Source organism: Marmota marmota, unplaced genomic scaffold (assembly GCF_001458135.2).
Source record: "Marmota marmota marmota unplaced genomic scaffold, marMar, whole genome shotgun sequence".
Taxonomy (NCBI): Eukaryota; Metazoa; Chordata; class Mammalia; order Rodentia; family Sciuridae; genus Marmota; species Marmota marmota.
Genome location: NW_026000229.1, coordinates 49,220 through 65,646, shown reverse-complemented (window position 1 = coordinate 65,646; position 16,427 = coordinate 49,220). Strand labels below are relative to the sequence as shown.

The following is a 16,427-nucleotide window of genomic DNA, read 5'->3' as shown; positions in this document are numbered from 1 at the left end:
TTATATTTTAAATAACAATTGAGTCCAACATTTCTAGACATTGAGACTAACTATAATGGTCTTAATAAAAATAATTTACTCTAAGGTGATATATTGTTGATATTGGGAACGGTCAACATTGCCCTTCCCCACAAAGGAGGGATCTTGGAAGTATACAAGAGCACCACAAATCCTTAGGGTAAAAACAATATCACAACAGTCCCACAGAATGGGAAAGAAATGCGAGCAACATGAAAACACGAGGGAAGAAAGTACCACAAACAATTCAAGACAACACATCATTAAAAGAACTTACAGAAACAGCATAACAAATGACAGACAAAGATTTCAGGATTTACATGAACAGATGTTTTGGAATCTCAAAGAAGACATTAGACAGCAAATACAGACAGTGAAAGACCACTTTGACAATGAGCTACATAAACAAATCCAAGAAGCAAAAGATCACCTCTACAGGTAGATAGAGGTCATTAAAACAAGACAAAACAAAACAAAACCAGAAATCCTTGACATGAAAGGAATAACAAACCAAATTAAAAACACAAATGAGAGCATCACCAGCAGAGTACACAACTCAGAAGATAGGACTTCAGACAACGAAGACAAAGTATATCATCTTGAAAAGAACGCAGATAGCATAGCGAAAATGATAAGAAACCAAGAGCAGAACATCCAAGAAATATGGGATAGCATAAAAAGACCAAATTTAATAGTTATTGGGATAGAGGAAGGCTCTGTAGAGGTCAAAACCAAAGGAATGAGCAAACTGTTAAATGAAATAATATATGAAAACTTTCCAGACATGAAGAATGAAACGGAAATCCAAATCCCTGAAGTCTACAGAACGCCAAATGCGCAAAATCACAACAGATCCACACCAAGACACATTATAATGAAAATGCCCAACATACAGAATAAGGGGAGAATTTTAAAAGCCACAAGACAAAGGAATCAGATTACATATAGGGGTAAGCCAATTAGGATAATGGCAGATTTTTCAACACGGACCCTGAAAGCTCGAAGATCCTGGAACGACATATATTTCAAACTCCGAAAGATAATGGGTTCCAACCAAGAATCTTGTATCCAGCAAAACTAAGCTTCAGATTTGAAGATGAAATAAAAAACCTTCCATGATAAACAAAAGTTCAAAGAACTTACAGCTAGAAAACTGGCACTACAAACATTCTTGGCAAATTATTTCATGAAGAGGAAATGAAAAACAACAATGAAAAACAGCAGAGGGAGGTAGTACACTGAAAGAAAAGCTCATCAAAGAGGAAAACCAAGTGAAGTTAAGTAACAAAAATAAACATGGCTGGAAATACAAACTATGTCTCAACAGTAAACCTAAATGGTAATGGCTTAAACTCACCAATCAAAAGACACAGGCTAGCAGATTGGATTATAAAAAGATTCAACAATATGCTGCATACAGGAGACTCATTTGATAGGAAAAGACACACAGAGACTGAAGGTGAAAGGTTGGGAAAAACCATACCACTCACATGGACTGTGGAAGCAAGCAGGGGTTTCCATACTCATATCAAATAAAGTAGACTGCAAGCTAAAGTTAATCAAAAGGGATAAAGATGGACATCATATACTGCTCAAGGGAACCATACACCAAAAAGACATAACAGTCATTAATATATATATGCCAAACAATGGTTATAGGTATGTTCATCAAACTCTTCTCAAATTCAAGTGTGAAACTGACCACAACACAATAATCTTGGGTGACTTTAACACCCCTCTCTTACCACTGGACAGATCTTCCAAACAAAAGTTGAATAGAGAAACTATAGAGCTCAATAACACAAGTAATAACTTAGACTTCACTGACATACATAGAATGTATCAAACAACATCAAGTGGATACATACACTTTCTTCTCAGCAGCACATGGATGCTTCTCAAAAACGGACCATATAATATGCCATAGGGCAACTCAGCAAATACAAAGGAGTAGAGATACTACTATGCATTTTATCCCATCATAAAGGAATGAAATTGGAAATCAACGACAAAATAAAAAAAATCTGCATCACATGGAGACTGAACAATAGCTATTGAATGAACAATGGGTTACAGAAGACATCAAGGAGGAGATTTAAAAATTCCTAGAGGTAAATGAGAACACAGACACAACATATCGAACTCTCTGGGACACTATGAAAGCAGTGCTAAGAGGAAAATTCATTGCATGGAGTTCATTCCTTAAAAGAAGAAAAAGTCAATAAATGACTTCACGTTACATTTCAAAGCCCTAGAAAAAGAAGAACAAATCAGCAGCAAAAGCAGTAGAAGGCAAGAAATAATTAAAATCAGAGCTGAATCAATGAAATCAAAACAAAAGAAACAACCGAAAACATACACAAAACTAAAAGGTGGTTCTTTGAAAAAATAAACAAAATTGACAGACCCTTAGCCATGCTAATGAAGAGAAGAGAGAGAACTCAAATTATCAGCATACGTGATGAGAAAGGCAATATCACAACAGACACGACAGAAATATAGAAGATAATTAGAAATTATTTTGAAATCTTATACTCTAATAAAATAGAAGACAGTGAAGGAATGAAGGCATTCCTTAAGTCATATGATCTTCCCAGATTGAGTCAGGAAGATATACACAACTAAAACAGACCAATATCAAGGGAGGAAATAGAAGAAGCCATCAAAAGACTACCAACCAAGAAAAGCTCAAGACCGGATGGATACACAGCCGAGTTCTACAAGACCTTTAAAGGAGAACTAATACCAATACCCTTCAATTTATTTCAGGAAATCCAAAAAGAGGGAGTACTTCCAAACTCATTCTATGAGGCCAATATCACCCTGATTCCAAAACCAGACAAAGACACTTCAAAGATAGAAAACTTCAGACCAATGCCTCTAATGAACATAGATGCAAAAATCCTCAATAAAATGCTGCAAACCGAAAACAAAAACATATCTAAAAGATTGTGCACCATGATCACGTGGGATTCATCCCAGGGATTCAAGGTTGGCTCAACATATGGAAATCAATAAATGTAATTCATCACATCAAAAGTCTTAAAGTTAAGAATCATATGCTCATCATCTGACTAAATACAGCACCCATTTTTGTTTAAAACACTAGAAAAACTAGGGATAACAGGAACATATCTCAACATTGTAAAGGCTACGTATGCCAAGCCTCAGGCCAACATCATTCTAAATGGAGAAAAACTGAAGGCATTCCCTTGAAAATCTGGAGCAAGGCAGGGATGCCCTCTCTCACCAATTCTATTCGACATACTTCGTGAAACACTGGCCAGAGCAATTAGATAAAAGAAATTAAAGGAATAAGTATAGGAAAAGACCCTAAACTATACTATAGAGCAATACTAACAAAAACAGCATGGTATCGGCACCAACACGGGCCGGTAGACCAAATGGTACAGAATAGAGGACACAGAGACGAATCCAAAAAATTACAATTATCTTATATTCGACAAAGGTGAGAAAAACATGCACTGGAGAAAAGATAGCATCTTTAACAAATGGTGCTGCGTAAACGGGAAATCCGTATGCAACAAAATGAAATTGAACCCCTATCTCTCACCATGCACAAAACCTACCTCAAAATGTATCAAGGTCCTAGGAGTTAAACCAGAGACTCTGTGTCTAATAGAAGAAAAAGTAGGCCCTAATCTTCATCATGTGGGATTAGGCCCCTCACTTCCTTAATAAGACTGCTATAGCACAAGAATTAAAAATAAGTATCAATAAATGGGATTGATTCAAACTAAAAACTTTGTTCTCCTCAAAAGAAACAATCTGAGAGAGCCTACCTCCTAGGAGCATTCTAGTGCTCACACATCAGATAGAGCACTAATCTCTAAAGTATATAAAGAACTCAACAAGCTAAGCACCCAAAAAACAAATAACCCAATCAATAAAGGGGCAAAAAACATGAACAGACACTTCTCGGAAGAGGATATAAGATCCATCAACAAATATATGAAAAAATACTCATCTTCTCTAGCAATCAGAGAAATGCAAATGAAAAGTACGCTGATATCTTCAAACTCCAGTCAGAATGTCAGCTATTATGAAGACAAACAACAACACGTGTTGGCAAGGACGTAGGGAAAAAGGTACACTCACACATTGCTGGTGGGAGTGCAAAGTGGTGCAGCCACTTTGGAAAGCAGTATGGAGATTCCTTGGAAATCTGGGAATGGAACACCATTTGACTATTCCTCTTCTCAGACTATACCCAAAGGACTTAAAAACAACATACTGCAGGGACACAGCCACATCAATGTTTATAGCAGCACGATTCACAATAGCTAGACCGTGGAAGCAACCTATATGTCCTTCAGTGGATGAATGGATAAAAATAATGTGGCAAAACACAATGGAATATTACTCAGCATTAAAAACAGAACAAAATCATGGCATTTGTAGGTAAACGGATGGCGTTGGAGAAGATCATGCTATGTGAAGTAGGCCAATCCCCAAAACACAAAGGCCGAATGTTTTCTCTGCTATAAGGGGCGGGGGGTGACTCATAGTGGGGTAGCGAGGGAGAGCATGGGAGGATTGGTTGTAGATAGGGAAGCAGGGTAAGAAGGAAAGGGAGGGGCAAGGGGATTAGCAAGCATGGTAGAATGTGATGGTCTTCATTATACAAGTACATGTATGAAAACTTGTATTGGGTGTCAACATACCTTATATACAAACAGAGATAGGAAAAATTGTGATATATATGTGTATTAAGAATTGTAATGCAAAAAAGTACATGTATCATGGTATAAATTGACGTGAACATAGTTTACATACAGAGATACGAAAAATTGTGCTCTATATGTGTAATAAGGAATGTAATGCATCCCACTGTTGTCGTGTATTTAAAAAGAATAATAAAATCAATAAAAAAGGAAACGTAGCACATTACAAAACAAGGAATACAATTTGACAAAAAAAGAATGAAATCCTATTGACTGTGAAATGAATGGAAGAGATCATATTATTAAGTGAAATAAGACATGCACAGAAAAAATAGTACCATGTGCGCTCTTTCATGGGTGGAAACTAAAAGTAGATTGCATAGAAGCTGAGAGTAGAATGGTGTTTACTGCAGGTTTGCGAGAGTACAGGAAGAGGAAGGTATGGAGAATATTGATTAATAGGGACTAAGTTGCAGTTATATAGGCCTAAGAAGTTCTGTTATACACAGTTGGGTGACCACAGATAATAATGTACCTCACATTTCAAAAATTGAGGAGAAAGGAATTTTGAAACATTTTCCACACAGAAATGATAAATATTTGAGAGGAGAGGTATATTTAACCTGATTTAATCCCAATACAAGGTATTCATGCAATAAAATGTTACATGGTACCCCCCTAGTATGTACATTATTTATGTGTCCGTTTGAAAATAAACTTAAAAATAACATTGCAATACTTAGAAAAAGAAGAAAATGGTATGAATGTTTCAAATGCAACCACAGCTACTTTCACAGTGTTCATTATGTATGACCTTGTCCCTAGCATTCATATACCATTCATATACCTGCTTATCAGGTATATGAATGGTCTGGTCAAGCACTCAGAGGAGTGCAATGTAACACCACTACCCCAAATTCAAAAAGAGCTCTCTATAATTTTTTTTACTCTAACCGAATATAAGGAAGATAGTTTTCTAATACCTTATTGCTTATGGGTCCCACTGTCTGAAAACCTGAAATCCCCCCCCCCCCGCTGCCACCCCTGTCTGCCTGGCAGAGTTCCCATGCTGGACCTCAGCTCACAGAAGTGGTTTGGTCACTCATTTTGTTCAGATTCCAACAAGATCCATTTTTGTAAGTCATCATTGGTCCAGGCACATTGAATAAAATGGACCCTGAGCCTAAGGTATGTGGCAGCTACTGATCACCCAGGTTTTTGTTATTCTGGGACACATAGACCCACACTCTTCAATCATGGAGCCCTGCAACACAGTTAAGCACCATTCCCATGGCTGTCTATCAGAGCTAGGGTCCAATGCCATTGGAGTGATATGATTCCATAGGAGGAATGTTAGTATTTTCAGGAAAAGATGCTTACCATGAGCAAATTACCACATCAAACTATGAGAATAGAAGCACTTGAGAATAATTAAGCTGAATTCTTCTCAAACTCTCTTCCATGTCACCTTGCAAGAGGAAGAAATAAACGTTGACATACAATCTACTCGTGTTGATCTGTGGAAACACAGTAAATATATTTGTTCCTTAGTACCCATGTGAGTTTGTAAAAGGATACCCAGAAGACACCAAAATCTGAGGATGCTCAAGTCCCTTATTGTTTATAATATCCAATACATGTAAATGCTGCATAAATTACATCCACTGTGATAATTTGCATTGTTTAGAGAATAATGACAAGACAAAATTCTAGGGTACACATTCAGTACTGATTTTTTCCCCCAAATGTCTGATTGATTTACAGATGTGTGACCCACAGATAATTATGGTAAATTGTATATGGTTAATTGTATATGTAACAATGGAAAGTTCATGTATCCATTTATCCATCATGGAAAGACTGGGTAGTTTACTATGTCCTTGCACGTACAATATACTGTCATATTATCCTACTAGCATTTTCCCCATATTCCAAAGAGAGGAGGTATGAAATCTCTTGAAAAAAGAGACAGAAATATCAGATGTCTCATAAGATTATTAATACCTCCTGTTTGGATTCACAGACTTTATAAAACCAATTACATTCTTGATTACTTATAACATAAACATGACCAATGAAAATATGTTTTCATTTATTTACAGCTGTGAGGATGGAAAACAAACCTATGGCTTCATGCACACTACAATGGCATTCTATCACTGAGCTACACCCCTAAACTGTACAAGGTACATGTTAAACATTGTGGCTGGAGGTACAGTTCAGTGCCTAGCATGTGTCATGCCCTGAGTTCAATTTCCAGAAACACACACACACACACACACACACACACACACAGAAATTGCCATGTTATCTCAGAAACTGGTGTTTTGATCATTTGAAGATATAGCAGTGTATAACAAGTGACTAGCTCAGTAGTTTAATGTCGCAGTAATACCAACCTGAGGTTAGGAAACTTGCTATATAGAAAACCATTGTCTGAGAGATGAACATTAGGGATAAAGAAATCAGGTGTTATTGAGGATTCCAGTATTCTGGATGGAGCCATACATTTCAATGTCTCAGATATCACCTTAAAGTCTTTCGGGATATGGGGAATATATGAGAAATAAATTAGGGACAACATGCAGAAACCAGCATTTTCCAGGACCATTAATTAAGAAAGCACTGACTAGAGGTGATAAACTTCTAATAACAGGCTTCTTTTGTCTTGAGGGTAAGATGCTCCAGGATGCAAAGTAAAGAATACATCCTGGTAATGAGAAACAACAATAAACCAAGATGGGTTCACTGATGGCAATGTCCCATTATAGCAGAAATAATTCTAAGTGCTTCTAATGCTCCTTTTCAACTACAAAGTACAGGAGAATCAGGAAAATTGAAGAACAATACCTTCCCAATTGAACGTTTACTCTTAATAGATTTCTACAAACCAATCATAGATATGTACTTGACATCCTATATGACAAGAAAATTATATTTACTGATTAGAACAGAGAATAGATGGTAATTTTTTTCCTAAGACATTGGTATCAAAGCGTTCGTGAAGGTCTCTTTCAGGATAACTCATTAAAACTAAAATCTCCATTTAAATAGAAAATGGTTGAAAGAATGAATATCAGTCCACAAAATATATATCAATTCAATTATTTTATAGTTTAAATTCTTCTTGCAGGATTTGAATCCTTCCCTCAAGCATGTAGAATACTGAGCCCCAAACACAGGTAACACAAAACACGTGCTTGTGACCATGTGAGGGATCAAACTAAAACATGTCATTACCCTTTAAGAAAAACAAAAATTACATGTTCCATAATACTTTTATAATTTAAGTGATAAAGCCCAAATAAAAACTATTCATATCTTTTAAGTGGTCATTTACTAGGACCTTAGTAGAGTATTCCCAGTGAGAAGAACGACTCACGTATAGGTAAAATAGTTTCCCAAAGTGTTCACTACTCTGATGTTAATCTCCAACCCAGAATATAGAGGCTACCAGTGAAATAACAAAGGCCTAACTCTTATATTCCACAATTGGATATCTATAAACAAACATCCATTTCATTTCAACTAATCTATACAATTTGGTAGTTTTCAATTTCCCTCAGCTCTGTGGGACCTACTGGTTGAACACCTGAAATTCTCCCAAATTTCTGCCTAGCAGGGTCCCTGTGCTAAATCTCAGTTTACAAAAGTGGTTTGGTCATTCATTTTGTTCAGATTCCAACAAGATCCATTTTTGTAAGTTATCTGAGTTCCAGGCACATTGAATAAAAGGGACCCTGTACCTGAGGTATGTGGCAGACACTGATCACTTAGCCTTAATCACACTGAGACACACTGACCCACATCTTTAATCATGCAGACCAGTCTCATGGCTGCCACAATGTAGTGCTGTTGGAGCTTTGTGGTTTCTACAAGGAACATAAGTATGTTCAGGCAAAATGCTTACTTTGTGATAAATACCACTGGCTCTTGAGGATGAGAGACTGAATGATTCCTAATACTTTCCTTCACATGACAACACAAATGAAGAAATAAATTTATCCAGATGAACTGCAGATCTTGGTCCACACTGACCTATAGGGAGAGATTATATATAGGAATATGAAAAGTATACAGATTATTTTTTTCACATTTGAATGGGATAGGCAATTTCCCTATTAACTTCCACATAAATATACTAATTTACAATCTCTATAAAATGGATTAGATGTTATTCAAAGTAAAAAAAAAAAGCACAAAATCTTAAAAATAATGATGTCTCAGCACAACTTAATAATGCTTGAGGCTGTTTGTATGAACATACTGTTCACAAAATTAAATTTTCGATAATTTAAAAAAATTATACCAAACCTCACAAGAATTTACTAAAAATTTGTTGTTACCTCAGGAGTATATTGTTTTCATCATTTACAGATAAAGGAGATGGTAGGTAACAATTTTAGTATGTGACTCTTCCAGTGGTGGGATTCCATGGATTCTATCATGCCTAATTTACAAAAGTACAGGGGAATTAGGGAAGCTGTGAAAAAAATGCTAATAGATTACTGAATTACAATTAATTTTAAGAATTAAAACAATCATTCATTGGACCAACTGTATGACAAACACAACTAAACTTGCTTGCAGCATCTTTGGTCACAACTATGTAAAATAATATTTTATAAAATGTTAATATCAAAATTTCCCTGGCATATCCATCCACTTCAAATTATTTATTATAATGAGAATATCTCTTTTAATACAGTGGAAAATACTGAGGACAGGTATATGTGTACAATACATTCATGTAAAAATGAACATAACCTTTTCACATCTAAGATATTTAATGAAGCATATATTTGAAGGCTGTGCTAATATACAAAATCATTCCCTTTTTTATAGGAAAAAGTGAAAACAAACTTGTCCAAAACCTAAATTGGCAAATAAATAAATAAATAAAATCCACTAGTTGATTCCATATATAGTAGTATCCTTTCTTAAATTTCCATGCAAATTTTTTAGTATAGAAAATAAAAAATAAAATATCTTCAATATCTTTGGACATTGGTCATCTCATTATACTCTAAAGACAAACTATCAGCTAGAAGACTTAGGTAGCTTAGATAAATGTCAGATAACCCAAGGACAGAAATAATAATTTCCTATGAATCTCACCAGTCAAGTCCTGTTTCTCTAGAGTCTATTTACTAGGTATATAGATGTCACCAGGTAAGCCCTTAAAAAAATCTATGTCATCCTATAATTGGGTATTTATAGACCTATATACAATTCATTTGCTGTGAACAGGTTAGTTTCATACCCAGCTGCTGACTACTTAAACTCCCTCCACATGTCTGACTAGCAGGGTCCCCTTGCTGGACCTCAACTCACAGAAGTGGTTTGGTCACTCATTTTATCCAGATTCCAATGAGATTCATTTCTGCAAGTCATCATTGGTCCAGGCACATTGAATAAAAGGAACCCTGAGCCTGAGGTATGTGGCAGTTTCTGATCACCCAGGTTTTTGTCACCCTGGGATACTCTTAATTACACTCTTCAATTATGCAGACCAACATCCCAGTCAATGACAAGTCACATAGTCACCTAGCATAGCCAGGGTCTAGTGTCATTGGAATATTGTGTTTCCCTAAGAAGAATGTCAGTATTTTTAGGACAAAACAATTGCCATATGAGAATTCCCATTGGCCCTTAAGAAAGAGAGGCTGAATAATTCCCAGTATTTTTTCTTTATGTGATGACAAGGGAAGGAATAAATCTTCTTATTTGAAACCTAGTACTTGGTCCATGTTGTCATTGTTAATAATCTGGGAATACGAGAAGCAGAGATGTCCAGTTTTTACAACTGCACAAGACAGCAGTTATCACTATTTACCTATACAAAATACACTAATTTATAATTTCTGTAGAATGCTTCAGATGCTATAGAAAGTAGAAAAAAGTATAGAATAATTAAAATTAAGAAGACTGAAGGCTGAGATAAATTATCAAACTATTAATATTTAATATTTTAATTAAAAAACTCTTTGTAAACCTATTTAATTCTTGATTACTTAAAATACATTCACAAAAATAAATTTACTAAAATTGGATGTTTCCTCAGGAATATATTATGTTGATTCTTCATAGGAAGCTAACACAGGTCATAAAAAAAATCAGTATTTCACTGGTATTGCAATGATATTTCAGGGAATTCTAGCACTTAATCTACAAAGTACAGGGGAAATGAAGGAAGTTGTGAAACAAAACTGTGTTAATCAATTTAATTATAAGCAATTATAAAAATTCACCTAAGGCATTGGGCCACATGCATGACAAAATATCACATCTTTGATCATGAGTATAAAAATAATATTTCAGGAAATATACATTTTTAAGGTTCCCTAGCACATCTATTTCAAATAAGTTATTATAATCAGACTATCTCTTTCAATGCAATAGAAAATATTGATAGGCTATAGGAAAGTAGAGAATAAAATCTATTTAAAAACACAACAATGTAAATTATAATCATAGCTAAAACTATTTAATGTGGCCTGTGGTTGATGTCAGCACTAAAACTGACACTGAAATTGGTTCCTTAGCTTATAGAAAATGTAAACAAAATAAATAAAAAGAACTATCCAATTGTAGTGACTGGGTTGGCACCAAATTAAAATATATTGTGACGGTTCCACAGAGTAAAGTACCTATTCTTCAACTACCATGTAACTGATTCACTTAATAGAAAATTAGAATTTAAAAAATCATAATTATGTCTTTGGATTCTGACTATATTTTCATCCTCAGACCCATTAACAACCAGAATATGGCAGTTCAAACGTGTGGCTAGCTCAAGGAGAGGGTCTCATGACTTATGTGTTGTTTTCAAGTATCTGTTTACTATAGTGTATGGATGCTATAAGCCAAACAATCAATGAGTTTCCACTTTTACCCCACAAGCAAATATTGATAGATAACTATCCAATCCATTTCTTCCAACAGATGCAATCAGGATAGCTTTCAAATACCTCAGTCCCAGTGGCTTATACTGCTTGAATACCAGAAATACACCTACATGTCTGCCTAGCAGGGTCCCTGTGCTGAACCTTAGCTCACAGAAGTGGTTTGGTCACTCATTTTGTTCAGATTACAACAAGATTTGTTTTTGCAAGTAATCATTGGTCTAGGCACATTGAATAAAAGGGACCCTGAGCTTGAGGTATGTGGCAGATAATGAGTGTTCATCTTTTTATCACCCTAGGATGCATGGACCCATACTTCAATCATGGAGCCCTGCATCATAGTTAATGACCAGCCCCATGGCTGCCTAACATAGTCAAGGTCCAATGTCATTGGATTGATATGATTCCCTAGGAAAAATGTCACTATTTTCAGAACAAAATGCTTATCATGATTGAGTGCTCACATCAATCTGTGGTAATAGATTCTTTTGAAGATGAATTAGCAGAATTACTGTCAGAACTCTTTTTCATGTTACTTCTCAAAAAGAAGGAATTAAACTTTTCCTTATTAGCTCACCTTGGTCTACATTGCCCTGTGGGAATAAAGCCAATACTTTTAAAGACAAGATACTTATGTATCCATGGGAAGACTGAATGATTCACTGTGTGTCTGAATACCAAGTATACTGAGGCATTATCCTGCCACTATTTTCCCCATGTTATTGATAAAAGCACAAGTAAAAACTCCCTGAAATAAATAAGACAAAATCATTAGATGTCTCACCAGATGATTAATACTTCAAACTGTTTGGATTTATAGACATCGTAAAACCAATTTTACTCCTAATTACTTACAAAATAAAAATAACCTACAAAAATGTCTATTAAAAATTGACATTTACTTTTAAAATTGTCCTTTTGATTATTTATAAAGAAGGAAATTTATAAAAAGGACACAATCAGTAATCCAATGACATTGCTGGAAGAATTCTATGCATTTTCATATCATTTGTCATCTATAAAGAACAGAGAAAGGCAGGGAAATTGAGGAACAATGCTTTCTCAATTGAATGTTTACTATTAAAAGGTTATAAGAAACTAACCATTGGTATGTACACGAAAACTTATATAACAAGAAAATACCATTCATTGCTTGGAATGAAGGAGTATAGAAAGTGATTTTTTTTTTCTGAGATGTTGGTGTCAAAGTTTTACCCAAAGTCTCCCTCAGTATCATTTAAAACCATCTTTCTTTCTTTAAATGCACAGAAAATTTGCTAAAGTATATTGGTCAATTAAATATACATGAAATTCCAAGAATTGGAAGTTTAATCATTTTACAATTTAAAACTTTTCATGCATTAGTTGAGTCCCTCACTAAAATATCTAAAAGTTTGAACACTGAATGGCAGGATTTAAAAAAAAAAAAACTAAGAAACTGGTAGGAGAGGAAGATGGTATGGCTAAGCTAAGTAGTGACCCTTGATATCTTCACAATCCAGAGAGGAATCAGTAAAGGAACAGTGAATTAGAGAGGTGGGTGACAGAGTAAAAGTTCTAAGACTCAATATTGGAGAGTCTGAGACTTGGAGAGACTTGAGGTTTGGTTATCAGAGCAGAAAATAAGGACAGTGTTCCTTAATCCCAAATCGAGACCAGAATATGGTGGGAGAGAGGGGCAATAAAGAGAAAGAAAAAAACGGAGATGGAAAACCCATAAGCTCACTTCCTTAACAAAGCTGAAAAGAAAAGTAGACTAAATTAAAAAGCAGTAGAACAGCAGTCAGTGAAGGAAATCAAGCAGCTTAATCCAAATTGTGGATTGAAAGCTATGCAAGGCATAGCAGCCATTTTGAGGACTCCATAGCTTGCCAGTCTTTCTAGAAGGAATTAAATCAACACAGCTTCTCTCCCACCTTAGATAGCAGCAGCAACAGCAGCAGCAGCAGCAGCAGCAACAACAACAACCCAGAAGGTACACCTCTGAAGTGGAATATCTCCATAATCCACCTAGAGGGAACTTGTGGAGGGATCACTAGGAGCCAATAGTTACTGAAATCTTCATCCCCTCCCCCAACCACAGACAGAGGGAATAGGGTAAAGGAGACCCAAGACCCAAGAGCTGGTCATTCCTGGGAAGGGCTAGCTTAACCCAGCCACTCTACACAGATTCCACAGGAGTTCAGGAAGATACAGGAGTAGAATGGACACCTGCAATTCATGGTGGCAGGCAGTGAGAGCTAAGGTGCTGGTAGGATGGCTGCCTTTGTCTAGCAGTGGAGGGGATGGCTGCCTTGATTCATGGCTAATTTGCTGCCATGGGCACTGGGAGCTCACACACAAGTGGGACAGCTGTCTCTGGCTGAGCCAGTGGAGAGAAGTGGAGCCTATGGTTCACAACCATAGGTAGTGGGGGTATGAATCAGTAGAGCCCCTTTCCTGGTCCCAGGGACAATGCCTTGGTGATCTGTGTCAGTCAGAGGAGAAGCTTCTGAATTGCAGATTACCCATGGAGAGCCCACAGCCATAGATCCCATACTTCCAGACAGCCCCCAGGCTCTATGCTACTTTGAAGAGGATCCTGTGGAGGAAAGCTAGTACACAATGATCTGCTGCAGTCAGAGTTGACAGTATCCTATGCTTCTGAACACAATAGAAATAGTTAGCAGATGTAAAATAGCACCTTCCAAACATCCAGCTTCAGGCCACTGGATAAACATATAAGAATCAGTTGGTGGGAGGTCCATAGGAATCAAGGGAGCACTTCTGGGTGGATACAAAGCTGAGGACTGATGAATATTCTTCTAAAAATCCCAAATCATGATGAAATGCAAATCAAGAAGACATCAGAAGAATTTTCTCCACCTTGGCATGGTTTACTATAAATAGCTCTAATGTCAACTTTGGTCACATATATATTACTCTTATTTTGAATCAATAATTGTTACTATAGCATTTGATAACATGTCTTCAACTCATTTGGTTGTATTTATTCTAATGTTTTGTTTTGTTGGTACCAGAGATTGAACCCAGGGGCACTCAACCACTAAGTCTCATTCCCAGCCCTTTTTATTTATTTTTTTATTTGGAGACAGGGTCTCACTAAGTTGCTTAGTGCCTTGCTAAATTGCTGAGACTGGCCTTAAATTTGTGATCCTCCTGCCTCAGCCTTCCAAGTCACTTGGAATTACAGGCATGTACCACCATTACCAACTTAATGCTTTCAAGCATTAATTCAAATCATTCTGTCTTTGTTTTCCTAGCTCAGGTGACACTTGCATTTCTAAGCCCCTATTTTTTTTTAACATTCCCTGCTACCGCCTCAAATTGCCCCATTCATCTTTTTCCTCTTTTTACCTTGGTGTGTATTATTCTTTTCTGTTTTTTCTCTCTTCTTTTGTCCAATTTTTCTCTTCTTCCCTTTTCAGCTGCTATATAATGTAATAGCAATTTTAATGTCATTAATAACTATTTTTTTCCAAACTATTCTGGATATTACTACAAGCTTATACCTTTATTAAGAATGATAGAGAAGATTACCAACAAGTTTTTTGTTTGTCCTAAAGTTGATTAGTATGAGACTTTGTTCTGAAAGATCGTAGTAAATAGGGTTTAGTGCTTTATTTCAAAGTAGTGCTGACACTGGGAACAGCAGAAGACACACAGAGTGAAAGTATTAGTACTTGGATATTTGCTCACCCTGGTGCTTTTAAGAGAAAGAAGATCACTGAAGTGTTCCTTGTGTAACAAAAGAAGCAATAATCATCCAAAGAGATGAGTAGTCATGCAAGCAATATGAAAAATCAAGAGAACTAATCTCCCTAAATACCCCATAACAGTTCAACAACTGACTACATTAATATCACAGTGAAGGAAATGTCAGGAATAATTTAGAAAATTAATAGTTAGAATGTCCAATGAGCTAAAATAAGATGTTAGAAAATACAAGAAGTGAAACATCATTTCAATAAAGAGAGATTCTAAAAAGAACCAGATAAATAAACAGCTTGATAAATCAAATTAAAAATTTAATGGAGGGGCTGGGATTGTGGTTCAGAGGTAGAGCACACGCCTTGCACATCTGAGGCACTGGGTTCAATCCTCAGCACCACATAAAAATAAATAAAGGTATTGTGTCCAATCTACAACAACAACAAAATATTAAAAAAGAATGCTCTTGGGCTGGGGATGTGGCTCAAGCGGTAGCGCACTCGCCTGGCATGTGCAGGGCACTGGGTTCAATCCTCAGCACCACATAAAATGTCCACCGAAAACTAAAAAATAAATATTAAAAAATTCTCTCTCTCTCTCTCTCTTTTAAAAAAAGAATGCTCTTTAAAAAAATTTAATGGAAAGCATCATAAATAAATAAGATCATTTTGAATATGGACTCTCCGACTTTGAAGACCAATTATATCATTTTAAAAATGCAACAATGAAGAAAAGATATTAAGAGATCATGAACCAAATAGTCAAGAAATCTAGGATAATATCAAGAGATCATATTTAAGAATCACTGGGATTGAAAAAGGCTTTGAAACACACACTAAAGAAATGCACAATCTTTTCAAGAAAATAATTTCAGAAAATTTTCCAAATCTTACAAGTAAGATGGAAATCCAAATACAAGATGCATATAGAATTCCAAATAGGCAAGGACAAAATAAATCCTCTCCAAGACACATTTTAATGTGAAAGTCTAATATGCAGGATAAAGTTAGAATTTTAAAAGCTGTAAGAGAAAACATGGCAGGTCACATTTAGAGGTAAGCCAATTCAAATTTTAACTGATTTCTCAACCCAGACCCAAAAAGACAAG

General features: G+C 35.8%; 1 long non-coding RNA gene and 2 pseudogenes across 1 annotated transcript in view; all 3 read right to left on the bottom strand.

Annotated features, from left to right (window-relative positions):
* LOC107137754 overlaps positions 1–8,594 on the bottom strand; it is a 164,667-nt gene extending 156,073 nt beyond the window's left edge. Inside the window, exons 1-2 of the long non-coding RNA XR_001502918.2 lie at positions 7,334–8,594; positions 6,084–6,220 (exon numbers count right to left, since the gene is read on the bottom strand). This is a non-coding gene — a long non-coding RNA (uncharacterized LOC107137754). The remainder of the gene's footprint in view (positions 1–6,083; positions 6,221–7,333) is intronic.
* On the bottom strand, positions 5,775–5,857 carry LOC125613411 (annotated as a pseudogene).
* Positions 8,595–10,023: 1,429 nt separating the features above from the next.
* On the bottom strand, positions 10,024–10,106 carry LOC125613413 (annotated as a pseudogene).
* Positions 10,107–16,427: the final 6,321 nt, after the last annotated feature.